Raw genomic sequence first — 14241 nt, 5'->3', positions numbered from 1 at the left:
GGAATGACTGCTTGAGTCCAAGAGTTCAAGACTGGCCTGGGCAACATAATGTGACCTCATCACTAAAAATAAATAAATAATAAAAATCTATATTACTTCAAGAAAATGATAAGTATTAGAGATGTAAAGGCTTCAATTATAGCCAGAAGACTCAAAAGTATGTCTCTCATACATATTCTTTTCAGCATGTAATTTTCAAAAAGCAGAATCCATGGACATCTCAATAGATGATATTCGTATGTAAAAATGTCATTTCTTTGCCAACGAGCATTTTTTTAGAAGTCATTTAGGACACATGGGTGAGACTTTGGTGGTTTCTCCCTCCTCTGCTCTGACCAGAGTGGGTTCAGCTATTACCTTTTGGATAAGATTGATTTTGCTTCTTCTTGTGTACTAGTGGTTATATGCATTTATTTTAATTGACAATTAATTGTATATCTTGAGTGGGGCACATATGATGTTTGCGTCTCTGTATATACTGTAGAAAGCTTCATTCAGGCCAATTAACATATTCATCACCTTACCAATTGATTATGTTTTGGTGTTAAGAATGCTAAATATCAATTCTTTTAGCAATTTTTGAATATTTTAAATATCACGATATAGTTGACAATAAACTGTGCATATGTAAAGTGCACAGGTTGATGAGCTTTAACTTGTGTATGCACCTGTGAAATTATTACACCAATTATTATTATTAAAAATAATAATTCTGTGTCAACAAAGAATAAAGGATCACATGTTCTCCCTCATAAGCAGAACTTGAACAACTATTGTAATACTATAAGAAAGAGATTGGCAGTAGTGGGAAACTGCCAGTGGTGAGGGCGGGATTGGCAGCAGTGGGAAACTGCCAGGAAAAGGGGCACACCTCATCAACAGGGGTGCCTGCATAATGAACATTTATATACCTAACCTTGACTTGTACCCCACATATTTTTTTAAAAAACTGCAATTAAAAAAAAAAAAAACAATAATTTTGTGTCAACTCGACTGCCCAGAAGTATCATGCCCAGATATTTGGTCAGTCATTATTCTGAGTGTTTCTGTGAAGATGTTCTTTGGATGGGAGAACATTTAAATCAATAGACTTTGTGTAAAACAGATTTCCTTCCATTGTATGGGTGGGCCTCATCCAATCAGTTGAAGGCCTTAAGAGAACAAAGACTGACTTTCCCCAAGCAAGAAAGAATTCTGCCAGCAGATTGCCTGAGACTTGCACTGCGACTCCTGCCTGGGTCTCCAGGCTCCCGGCCTTCCCTGCAGATTTTGAGCTTGTACCTTTACAGTCTAGTGAGCCAATTTCTAGTCCCCACCCCACCCCACCCCGCTCCTTTCCATGTGTCTACACACGAGCACACACACATCCTGTTCAATCTGTTTCCCCGGAAAACCCTGACTAAAACACTCACTACTCTTCATCCCTGTCCCCATCCATTGCCCACACCTGTTTTTCAGGCAATGACCAACCTGCTTTCTGTCTAAAGATTGCTTTGCATTTTTAAAAACTTTATATAAATAAAATAATACAGTATATACTTTATTTGCTGACTTCTTTTATTCAACACAATAATGTTGAGAGTCATCAATGTTGTTGCATGTATCAATCATTCGTTTCTTAATTGCTGAATCGTGTATAGACCACAATTTTTTAAAATTTTTAATTTTTTTATTTTAAAGATGTAGGGGACAATTCAGGATTACATATACAAATGGTCATGATACAGGTAACGTTTGGACCTCCCTTTGGTCCCCACTTTGCCTGGTTTGAGATCAGGTATCCTCAGTGATGTTATGAGCCTCCCCTTCCCTCACCCCGGCAGTTTCCGGCTACTGCTAATCCCTTTCTTAAAGTATTATGATAAACGTTCAGGGTTTGCTTATGAATGAGAACATGTGGTACTCAGTTCTTTGTTTCTGTGATAGATCACTGAGTATTATAGACTCCAAAACCATCCAAGTTGCTGCGAATTCCATATGTTTGTCCTTTATGGCTGTATAATATTCCATTGTGTGTATGTACCACATTTTAAAATATTCAGTCCCCTTTTGATGGGTAACATGATTGGTTCCATGTTTTTGCTATTGTGATTAGAGCTGCAACAAACGTGTGTGCAGGTATCTTTTTTGTAGAATGATTTGAGTTCCTCTATGTATATTCTCAGGAGGGAGATTACCGTAGGTAAACATTTGAGTTTTTCACAGTTTAGGACTAATACAGATGAATTTACTCTGAAGTTACACTTTCTATGAAGTTGCACTTTAATTTCTCTTGGGTAAATTTCCAGAAGAAGAATGACTGTGGGGTCATAAAAAAGGTTTATCTGGCTAATAGGAGCTTTTGACTCTGTGCTATTCTCTATTATATAATAAAAGGTCAGAAGCCCAATTTATTATTCTCATAAGTTCTAGCTGTGAATTATGATTTATTGGAATGACTATTTACAGGTGTGTTTTTGACAGTCTAAGGAAAATAAATCTACACTCTCAAGTTCTAAAAAATAAACTCATTTTCGTTTACAGAGTGCTACTTTAAATTCTTTACATTTCACTGCAATGAAGAATAGAATTAACATTCACATTCTAGCAAGAATAGAATTAAAAGCTTTTTATAGGTATCAAATATTTTAAAATCTATGCCTCAGTCTAAAATATAGATGGAGCTGATTTTTTTTCCTATTACTGAAAAGTCTGTAGTTTAATGTAGGACTTGGTTTAGCAGAACCAAGCTAGAATTTATGGAGAAAAATACCAAGTTTTTATCATTGAAATAGAAAGACATGAACAAGCAGCAAATCCCCTGGAAACTGACAATTAAGTAGACTTGCTCACTAAGGCACTACCACACCGTGTGCTTTTCTGTTTTTCTGAGATTCAGATTTGTGTGCCTTTATGTGTATTAAGGGAGTTTGCCACCAAGCAAATTTTTCACCACCAGTTAGCTTATCTTTCAGAATCTCCCTTGTTGGTGAGTGTAGTGACTCAAAAGGAAAGCATATTAAGTTCTGGTACAGTAAGAGAAACATTATTTGAAGTGGAATTATCATTGCTCTATAAGTGAATTCCTGGATTATCTCTAGCATCAGAAAGATAATTTTAAAATAAATAAAATAAAACAATCACTTATTGAGCCCTAAGGCACCATCAGATAGAAGTAGTAATAAATCAGGCTGATAGCCCTAAAACAGCCTCTGATTTTTCTTACTAATCAAATGAGATCAGAACCCAACTATCACTGCAGGAGAAAAAGCCAAATTTAATTAGCTTATCCAACAGTGTCATTTAGTAAATCAAAAGCCTTTGAAAGGTCAATGAATCTTGCCCTTATCATCTCATTATATTCTGTCACTAACGAGATATCATTAACCAGCCTCACAGCAACAGCGAATTTTAGTGCCCTGCAATGGCTTGCAATAGTCAGTGACAACCCTGGCTACTTCAAAACTGGCAGTGTTTGAAAAAGTCCACTCTCTTACTTTCTGCTTTAAAATTTCAACATTAACCACAAAATTCATCAATTGTTGGTACCAACCCCAAACTGTTATTAAAGTAAAACTTCAGCACTGCTTTATTTATCTACCCGGTCCATATTTATGGAGCACCTACTATGTGACTGACTCACTCTGTTTGGTAGTTACCTTGGCAACAAGGTTGAACTGCATTAGAATGATGCATTTAACACATGATATCCAAGTGTCTACTTTGAGTGCTTAAGATTTACTTATCCCATAAGACTGTTGATGAATAGAACATCAAGTTATACAAGTAAGGCCTTGCATCCTATAATACTTATGATTTTTTAAGAGGGAAGAGACAAAAAAAAAAAATGGGGAACTCTGATGGTAGCCCAAAGAGTGTTGAATGACTTTTAACTGACTAAATACACTGTCAGTGAAGTGGAGATTCAGAGGATCAGCCAGACTGCTAGAGGCCGGAGACTTTGAGAGGGTGGATGGAAGAGTTGGCCCTCAAAGGATGGTTATGAGTGAGTTGTGGGGAGAGGGAACATCAGGAAGAAATTTGTGCAGAAGCAGAGGTATAGATGCAGGATTGCGTGGCGAAGACAGAAGTTAAATCAACTTTCTTAGAGTGGTAAATGTCTTGTGGGGTAGCAATTCCCAAACAGTGTTTAGCAGTGTCCAACAGTGTCATTTAGTGAATCAAAAGCTTTTGAAATGTCCATGGATCTTACCTTTATCATCTCATTATTTATACCGACCCCTTTCTGTGAAGGATGAAATGATGATGATGTTACTACTGTAATGATAACAACAATAATAACAGTAGTATGATAAATAGTAATACGCACATACAATTTAGTTTGTCATATACTGTCTTTCTCATACGTGTTTTTCATATATTAGCTAATTTAATCCTCACAACAACCCTGTGAGGTAGTATGGTGGCTATCTCTCTATTTATTTATTTTTTTGAGTCAGAGTCTCACTTCGTCACCCAGGTTGGAGGGCAGAGGCATGATCATGGCTCAGCCTAGACCCCCTGGGCTCAGGCAATCCTTCTGCCTCAGCCTCCTGAGTAGCTGGAACTACAGGTGTGTACCACCACACTTGGCTATTTTTTTTTTCTGTGGAGACAGGGTCTTGCTATGTTGCCCAAGCTGGACTTGAACTCCTAGACTCCAGTGATCATCCCACCTCGACCTCCCAAAGTGCTGAGATTACAGGTATGAGCCACTGCAACTTTATAACAGATGACAAAAGTGATGTGCAAGTAGTTTAAATAAGGTTTGCCCAAGGTCACCAGCAAGTAATGACTGAGATGGAACTTGGACTCAGACACAATCCTGCGTCTCCAAGCAACGGGGTCTTTTTCTAGAAAAACATGCTTTCTGTGTTTCCCACACAATTTCAGAGGGTGTGTTGACTTCATGAATTCCAACACCTTCGGATTACACTGTTTTGACCTATGAATCAGTATACATTGGTTCAAATCTTGCATTCACACTGGTACCTTACCTCACATGACAAAATAAGGCATTTTTTTTTCCTGTAGGAAACAAGGAGCAGTGTATGTTCCTAAGCAGGAAAATGATGTGTACACATAACCAAGAAGAGAAAGCAACAACTGCTGATTGACTAGTACATTTAGGATACTGTACCAGACACTTCTTATATTATGTCTTCTAATCCTCCCAACTTTCCAGTAGGGTTATGTTGTATCTATCCCTCCCTCACACATCTTTTTAATTACAGGTAAGTAGGGCGATCTTCTGAGAGTGTGAGTAATTTTTCCAAGGTTATTGTAGCAGGCAGAATTAGCACCCACTGGCCAACCCCAGGTAACATGAGATCTAGGCCTTCTACCAACTCTGTGCATGTATACATCCTCCCTTCAACTTCTGTTATCTGCCTGCGGCAGCCACTTTCAGAATCTGTTCTTGGGCAGTGCATCAGCTGTCTGACTGGTAAAGGGAGCAAAAGGACTTGGGAGTTCAAGCCACCTGGTCCACCACCCCCCACTAGCTCCAGGCCAATGACTGATGTAAAAGTAGAAACACCTGATACATTGCCCTGAGGTCAGGCATGCTATACTCCGGAGGCCCGTGCAGAATCTTACTGGGTCTTCATCTGAAATCTCACCCTGGCTTGGCTTTTACCTTTCTTTGTCTTGTGTTCCAGACTCTTGAGAGCACTTTCCAATAAGTCACTTGCACAGGAAACTATGCCTCAGGATTTGCTCTTTGGAACAGTTAGACAATAGATAGAGTCAGCTGTACGACTAAAAAGTCGCCAAGCCTGGATCTGGTCTACGTTTTCTGGCTTTGTTGCCTCACAAGAGCCTACAGCTGCAGATTAGAGTGAGAAGAGTACCCATAAAGAATCAGCATGTTGAAATTATTTATTCATATTTAGCCTCAATGTTATAAATTAATTCTATGGGCTTTTACAAGTGAAAATTTTGTTAAGTGAAAACATTCAAAGATAAAGTTAAATACAGAGCATAAAAATATTATACATTCTTTTTCAGTATGATGTCTAACAACTTGCTTTTCAAGAATGTGGACTGCAAATATATGAATTACACAAAGCGTTACTGAAGTGAGGTGCATCCATTCCAGAAGTCTTCTAAGACTAGCCCAAAGGTGAGAACTCTTGAGTAAATTGAAGTATTTTGGATGAGAACAACTCCAAAGGAAACATAACAAGCAATTGTACCAATAACACATAACACATTAACAAGTCCCAGTATTATTCTCTGACTTAGAATGTTATAAATTTTTGAAGTTATATGTTACCCTGTCTTGTCCATGAATCACCGATTGAGAGATCGTTAGTGCATACCTTCCCAACACATGGTAATGACTTATGGAAACTATGAAGCTCTAACAGGTCAAGGATAAATGAAGTGTGGGCAGCTGCGTTCATGAGCTATGTGGTCACTATGAATACCATGAAGAAGCAGCAGATACACAGTACAATCCAATTCCGAGGTGTGTTTTTATTGACCATGGTCTTTTGTGTTTTTGTGTTTCTTTAAGAAAAAGAAATACACCATAAACTGAATTTAATTTCTGTAACACGTAGGGTTTGATGAAAGCAAGCACATTTAAAATAATTTAATATGTAGATTTTTCCTTCAGTAAATCATGGATATGAATTTATTTATTTTATTTTATTTTTTTGAGACAGAGTCTCCCTCTATTGCCCAGGCTGGAGTGCAGTGGCATGATTATGGCTCATCACAGCCCTGACCTCTTAGGCTCAAGTAAGCCTCTTCAACCTCTCAAGTAGCTAGAACTGCAAGCATGTGTCACCACACCCAGCTAATTTTTTGTATTTTTTTCTGTAGAGCTGAGGTCTTTCTATGTTGCCCAGGCTGAACTCCTGGGCTCAAGTGATTCTCCTGTCTTGACCTCTCAAAGTGCTGGAGTTACAGGCAAAAGCCACTGTACTCAGCCCTGAATTTATTTTAAATATACATATACATATTTATATATAAATTATTTTTCCCCCTTTCTCTAAAACACTCACTGAGACAAAGATACTCAGATTTTTGAAGAGATATTTGTCTTTCTCTTAGGAAAACCTCTACTCAACATGATTTTTTAAAAGTGTTTCTATTTGTGTTGGGGAAATTAGTTCTTTTACTAGGAGACAAGAACAAAATAAACAAGACTTTAATAGTACCTTTCATATTTTTGTGTCAAAATATATTATGGCCTTTTTAATAATGCATTGTATTCCTCCATTAGGTACATATATGGAATTAATTTTTTCTTTAATCTGTGTGAAATAGAAGAATCTGCCACAAGAAAAATTCTGGGAAGTGGAAAAATTAACCACAAAGGAGAAAATCCCTAGAAATGATTTTAGAAGAAGTGTTCAGATGAAAAGTATCCCCAACAAAGCTGGTTCTTTTCCATATGAATGAAGGCGTTACTTCGAATGCAGGCCTGTGCTCTGCAGTGAGTTTATAAGAGTCAATCTGACACCTCATTCCTTTGTCTAAATTACGTGAGACTTTTTTACAGAAATATCAGATGGAGAGCCTCAGTTGGGATAAAGCACAATATTCTTGAAACATAAGCATCAGCAGCCATGTGGAAAAAGCTGTAATAAACCACTTTGGGGATTTTTTTTTTTTTTTAAACGGAAGCAATGTCTTCTTTGAAAACCACTTCTGGGTTTTAGAAAGCGGCTATCTATAATTCACTTATTTCTCTGCCATGCATTGAGCGCTGGTAGCTTCATCTTTTGATTTTCTGGGTTTTTTTTTTTTTATATCAGAATCTCTAAAAATGTACCTACATGAACTTCTGTTAAGTGCTTGAATAGCAGTGAAAGAATGTCTGAAGATGGAGAAAATCAGTGCATATGGGATTGAGTGACAACTTCTTAATGGAAACCTAAAAAAGAAGATTTCTAGCCAAAATGTTTAATTACTGACTAATCAAGGCAGGCTGAGCCATCTGTTGGTTAGGATCTTGTCCCCACCTTTGGGGAGTGCCTGGTGATTGGTCGGCTGTGTGTGAGAGAGCCATCTCCAACTGGCATCTGTCATCTGTCAACCACCCAACTGTAATGATAAGCAAAGTTGCTATCGGCTGTCAATGGGCCATATGGGGTGATGAGTAAACCGCAGCACACTGACTCCGGGTATTTACAGGCAAACCGACATGCCACTCATGGCCACCTCCGCCTAGATTGGAGCGCAGGGATACACTTGCAGAAGAAGGTGTGGGAAGCAGAGGCCATGCTTGTGGGTTGGAAGCCATCTTGACTTAATCTTTACTGGAAAGCTGAATGAAATAAATGAGCAAATAAATTAATAAGTTCATCAATCCATATATGTGTGTTAGAGTGGAATAACAATAAATCTGAAAACAGAGACTCTATTAGCTACAGGAGTGCCAGCAGTGGGGTGAAGTCTGCCCTTACTGAAAGCTCAGGCAAGAATACCCATGCACAAGGCTTGAATAATATCTCAGCTTATCTGGGAGCACCTGTGTAGACAAGCAAAATGCTGAGGGAGATTGTTTACGTATAAATATATATGAAGTGTATTTAAATACAGATGTGATCCTAACATCATGTTTACTTGTCGACATAACGTTAGACTTTTCCCATATCTTTGTATAGGTATCGTCTTCAAGAATGTATTCAAGAGGGTGTTTTATAGGGAATTTCCTAGCTTAAAGAGTTATCACATCACCTTTAAGCTGTGGAATGTGTTAACAGTGGCTAAGTTAAATTGGACCCAAGACAATTATTTCTAGAATGAGAGTCAAGAGAAAGTGGTTGGTAGCATCTCTATATAACTAAGGAATTAATTTGCAGCCCTAACTTTTTCAATTCTGTTTAGTTGTAGACACTAATAAATTTAGTTCGGTGGTCTTCAATCACGGCTACACATTAGACCAATTAAATAAAAAGAATAGAAAGTGGGACCCGGTAGGAGTACATATTTTAAGACTTTATCAATGATTATTCAAATGTCCAGTTGAGAACTATTACTTACAAGTTCAGTTCAACTGAATTTGAAGGTGAATTTCATAAACCCTGGGGTGACATTATGAGACTCAGTTCTGTCCCAAGCAGACAGAGGTCTGAAAAAAACTGGCTTCCTTCAAATATGCCTAGTAACCTGTATGTCTGGAGTGAACCCAGGAACTCTGGGGCTGAAGACGCCCCAACCTTTTAATAGCAATTCCTGTGCTCATCGATTTCATACCAATTAATTTTGTGGGACTATCTGTTCAGCAATTCAGTTCTGCCTATCAGTACCAAAACTCTTCTCTAAATCTCTACCCATCTTTAAATTCCCTTGGGGTCACAGTAATTCCACCTGCCCAGACATTGCCAGCTACTTGAAATACCTACCAGAGTGGATCTCACTAATATCTATGGGCAACAGAAGAAGGTGATGATAACTAATGTATTGAGTACACGCTATGTGCAAGCACTATGCTACATGTTTTACACAAATCACTTTTGATCTCCTAACAAGTGTATGAAGTACGTTTATGTAAAATTGTTATTACCATTTGAAAGATAGAAAAGAAAGTTTGAAGAGATTAAACAATTTGGTTGTATTATTGCACTGCTAGATTTCATCCTAAATCTCTCTGACTCCAAAGCCTACATTTCCTGTTTTGGCTACTAACCTTGACCTGCAACTCCCTTTACTCAAACTTGAATTTGGTTACCCTAGAGTAGGACCAGGTCTGCAGCCCTGGTCCCAGCCAGTTCTGTACAGTTCTGTTGGTCTCCTCCTTCCCACTAGACACTGATTCCTGGTACCATCACATTCCAGTAAGGTATAACAGAAGTCAAATCCACACACCCTCTTCTCATTTACCTAGTCCAACCCAGGTTCCTCTGACCATTCCACATCTTGAGTTTTGCTTCTTATGGTCCTAAGTACACTTCACTATAGGTTGGTCTTTTTGAATGTTTTCATCTTTAATCAGTCAAATAAAAAGAGATTTCACCGTTGCCTTTGGAGCAAATTTTTTCTTATTGAATCTTAACGGCTTTCATTAAAATTTTTGAAGTATTTTTAAATACAAAGAAAACATCTGGAATTAAATATTAATATTTGCTTAATTTACTCAGAAGTGACAAAATTTTAAATTCAACATAAATAAGATGATTTGATTTCTCTGTCTTTCCTTCTTTCTTTCTCTCTTTTTTCCTTTCTGTTTAAGAGATGGGGCCCTGCTAAATTATCCAGACTGGTCTCAAACTCTTGAGCTCAAATGATCCTCCTGCCTCAGCTTCCCAAGTAGCTGAGACTACAGGTACTTGTCACTGCACCTAGTCAATTTTATTTTTTATTTTAAAAAGTGAGAAAAAACATCATAATAAGCTGAGAAACCACTTCATCTCTATCTTAAGTTCTAAGCTGTTTCTGGAGTTGGGTTACAATATCTTAAATGAGAGCATTAAAGATAATTGTTTGGGACTTTCAATACATGTATTTGCTTAAAATGATATTTTGCACTTTCATTTTAAAAATAATACATACTTGTACTACAAAATTTGGGAAAGTGAAGTAAATAATAATCATGAGAAAACAACTGTTCATATTTTAAAGTATTATATTTGACTTTGCTCGAATGTATTGAAAAAAAGAAACAAATAAAATTGAAGAACTTGTTAAAGTTAGAATAAAAATTTTCTTTCAACTATATATATATATATATATTCTTAAAGATCACTACAAAGTTAAAATTTTTCAAAAACTTTAGAAGGTGGGTCATTATAGAAAAAGTGATAAATCACCTTCTAGAAAAGAAAATCATGGTAAAGTAATTATAGTTTGTGGCGATCATAAATTCAAAGTGATTATCCCTGTATTGAGAATATCAGTTAGCTTTCTCTTTTCCTCAGAATTACCTGAACAATATTTGTTTGACTTTGTTATTTCAAAGGCACCGCTCTTTAAACTTCATCAATTGCTAAAAAAATTATGTCAAAATTTCATTTTGGGACCATGATTTATTTTCATCTTCTTCATTTTTTTTAACCTCGCTTTATAATTGCCTTCCTTTTTACTTGACAGAAAGAATAATCACTCATTTTGTGTGATGCTATCTATTTTCTTCTTGAAGATGTCTTTACGTATCCCTCAGTCTTCATGTTCATTTTAAATGATTATTTCTACTCCAGCAGTAAAGGAGTTAGTCTGAGATTTACTTTTTCTTTCCAATCATAAGTTAGTTCCATCTTTCTAGAAGCTGACGTCCACTTATTTCTCAGATTCCATTTTTGATTTGTTTCTTTGACTTTTTAAAAATTGTTTACAGTTTTAAAAAAGGTCCAGGACCAAATAAACTTTCTGAGCTTGTTTATATTGGAACACACCTTACTTTGCCTCATGCTTGAAGGCTAATGTGATTTTCCTGTTCATCTTTGTTTTTCCTCTGTTGTCAAACATTAGATTCTGCTAATGAGAAGTCTCAGGTTTGTTTAATACTTGCTCTTATTTTTTAAGAGAAAATTTAAGTGGGTTGAGGGATGAGAAATTAACTAATGGGTACAATGTGTGCTTTTCAGGTCATAGTTATACTAAAAACTCAGATTTCACCATTGTACAGTATTTCCATGTAACAAACCTGCATTTGTAGCCCCTGCAGCTATCAAAATAAATTAATAAAATAAATAATAAAAAATACAATGAAAAAATAAATAAAATAATCAAGAAAAAAGAATTGAAATAAATGTTAGCATTTCAGAATGGAGTTCTAAAATATTCACTATTTTATATCTACATTTGAGGGGTTTTTTCCTACTTTTCAGAAATTTCTCACAGTTTCAGTTTGATAATAATATCATTTCTTTTAAGTAATGCCATTTTTGTCATTATTTTTACTAAGTAATATAGTCAGTGCTGTGTCTTGAACAAGCATTCTATATTTGCTCTTTTATTTGGCATTAACTGCTGTAGGAAATACAAGTATTGGAAGAAAAACAACCACCACCCCTGTGGTACTCTCAAACAAGAAAACAGAACATGCAAACAAATAATTATAACACAGGGTCTTTGAGGTATTTAAGTGCCTTGTACTGCAAGTCTTAAATGGTAGGAAGTCTGAAGTAATAAAGATGTTTTTCAATTGCAATGATCAAGGAAGGATGCATAAAGGAAGTAATATTTGAGTGGAATGGGTAGAAATTAAAATGATAGAAAATAACCTATTCTGATGGCCTTGAAGGGATGCGCCAACCAAGAAAAAGTGAAAAAGCAGACGGCAGAGCAGTAAGACAATGTCTATTGCGGTCCTACGAATTGCAATTTGGGAGACAGATTCTGCTTAGAAGCCAACTTTTATAATTTGGAGAATTTTAAAAAGGAAGCTGAGGGTGATTATGCAAGTTGTTTTGAAAGAATTGGTGGAAGCGGCTAGCTTAGTACCTGAGTCCATAGTTCACCAGTTCTCTCTATTCAGGAGTTGCAGCACTGGCAAAATTTACATGTTTTCTGGGATATTGTGGTCCTGGCAGTTGGCCCAAAGCAAGGGTGCAGGTCGTGCAGGTGGTCCTGTGAAGTGCTTCCACACTCTGCTTTAGAGCTCTGAACCAGAGCGAAGCCATTTTGAAAATCCCATTTCACAAGGAAAAGGCAAGAGCTTGGTGGGGAAACATGTATAGATGAAGGACAGTACAATATCTATTTTGGAAGCTAGACTAGATGAATCCAGGAAAAATGGAAAAGTTTGTGTGAAAAGTTGGTGGGACCTACAAAGTGGGAGGGGAGATTCATTTACTCACTGAATGCCTGAGCTCTGATAATGAAGCAATCAAGAAGTTGAGGCACACAGGTGAGTCAGGGTAGACATGTCCTTCTGGGAAGAAACTAGAGTGCAAGCAATGAACTTCAGTGGAGTGAGTGTACTCTCAAAAACACATACATGTTCTTAAGGATGTACATGAGCATCCTTAAAAACATGTGCATGTGTGTGTACATATGTGCATTACATGTGCCTGCATATACATATATTATCTATAATTGTGTATCATATGCTATAGAAGCATCAAGGCAGTGATTTTCTCTGGGAGTAGGTTAGGAGTTGGGGCTCAGTAGTGCCATGCCATCCTTGAATGCTAATAAAGTCCTTGAACCTGACTCATGAGCAAACTTGAAATTGAAGGCTTTCAATCTTGGGAGCAGTAGAAAGTGTGTTTTATGAACTTAAATCTGATCGTGGTTTAAAACAAACAGGAAAAAATATAATAGCCACCAAGCTAATGAAAATGTTCTTATAAAAATATGTTTGAGGAATTTAAGCGTAAATGAAGAAGAAAGAAGACACATCCAAAAAGTTAGATCAGGAACAGGAGACGCCTGAGATGAAGTGAGAAAGAAGTCAGGGAGGAAGACTCAAGGGAGAGCACAATCAACAAAAAGACTTTTTAGGATTTGTGATCTTAGAAGCCAGAGGATGATGATAGTACTCAGAAACAGTAAACTAAAAATAATCATGGTGAGACGCAAGGCTTATGTGCTTTGCGCTTCACAGATCTAATATCAAGTTCTGTTTCTGCCCCGGTAAAGAAACTTTAGGTCTCCACAGTTCTTCAGGTCTCATTTTTCTTCATCTGTAAAATGGGTTTGCAGTCGAATACTTTTTGAATTTTCATCTTGAAATTCTGCAATTTTTGTTTTGTTTCCACATTAGTTTTGGTGTCATTTCTTTATTATCTTTATTCCATATGTTTGCATGCAACACATACATTCTACTTTGCATAGGCAGTGGTGCTAATCTCCTGCCTGTGTGTCATACTTTAGGTAGGGTCATTTTTTTAAATATCTCTCATTCTCTCCTTCAGATACCAGAGCAGAAGATCAAATAGAAGAATTTTAATGTGAATTTCAATTTTATATATAAATCATCCTGTCATTTTGGCACTGCAGCTGAGTTTCCTCATATTTGCTGGAGAAGATTATGCATAAATTTGCAGCACGCTGCACAGGGGATTATGTGTACATGAAATTATTCTTATTGGCAATTGCTTTTACAATTCACTGCACAGAAAATTTAGCATGAGGGCACCGAATCCCATTTCTCACACTGGGGTGAAAACTGAGAGCCACAAACGCAGATGTTGAAGAATTGCTGTTATTCTAATTAACCTATCTTCTTTGCAGACCTGTTCAGTTAACCCAGTTCAACACCAGGAGTGTACATCTCTGTTGGCCATAGCCTCCCAGTGATTTCCCTTAGTTCTCATGCAAAATTATGATCTTTCAACCTGGTAATCAAGATGCTGCCTTTAG

The sequence above is a fragment of the Carlito syrichta genome, unplaced genomic scaffold (assembly GCF_000164805.1).
Source record: "Carlito syrichta isolate Samal-C Ts95f unplaced genomic scaffold, Tarsius_syrichta-2.0.1 Scaffold305753, whole genome shotgun sequence".
NCBI classification, from domain to species: domain Eukaryota; kingdom Metazoa; phylum Chordata; class Mammalia; order Primates; family Tarsiidae; genus Carlito; species Carlito syrichta.
This window is presented reverse-complemented; position numbering follows the sequence as displayed.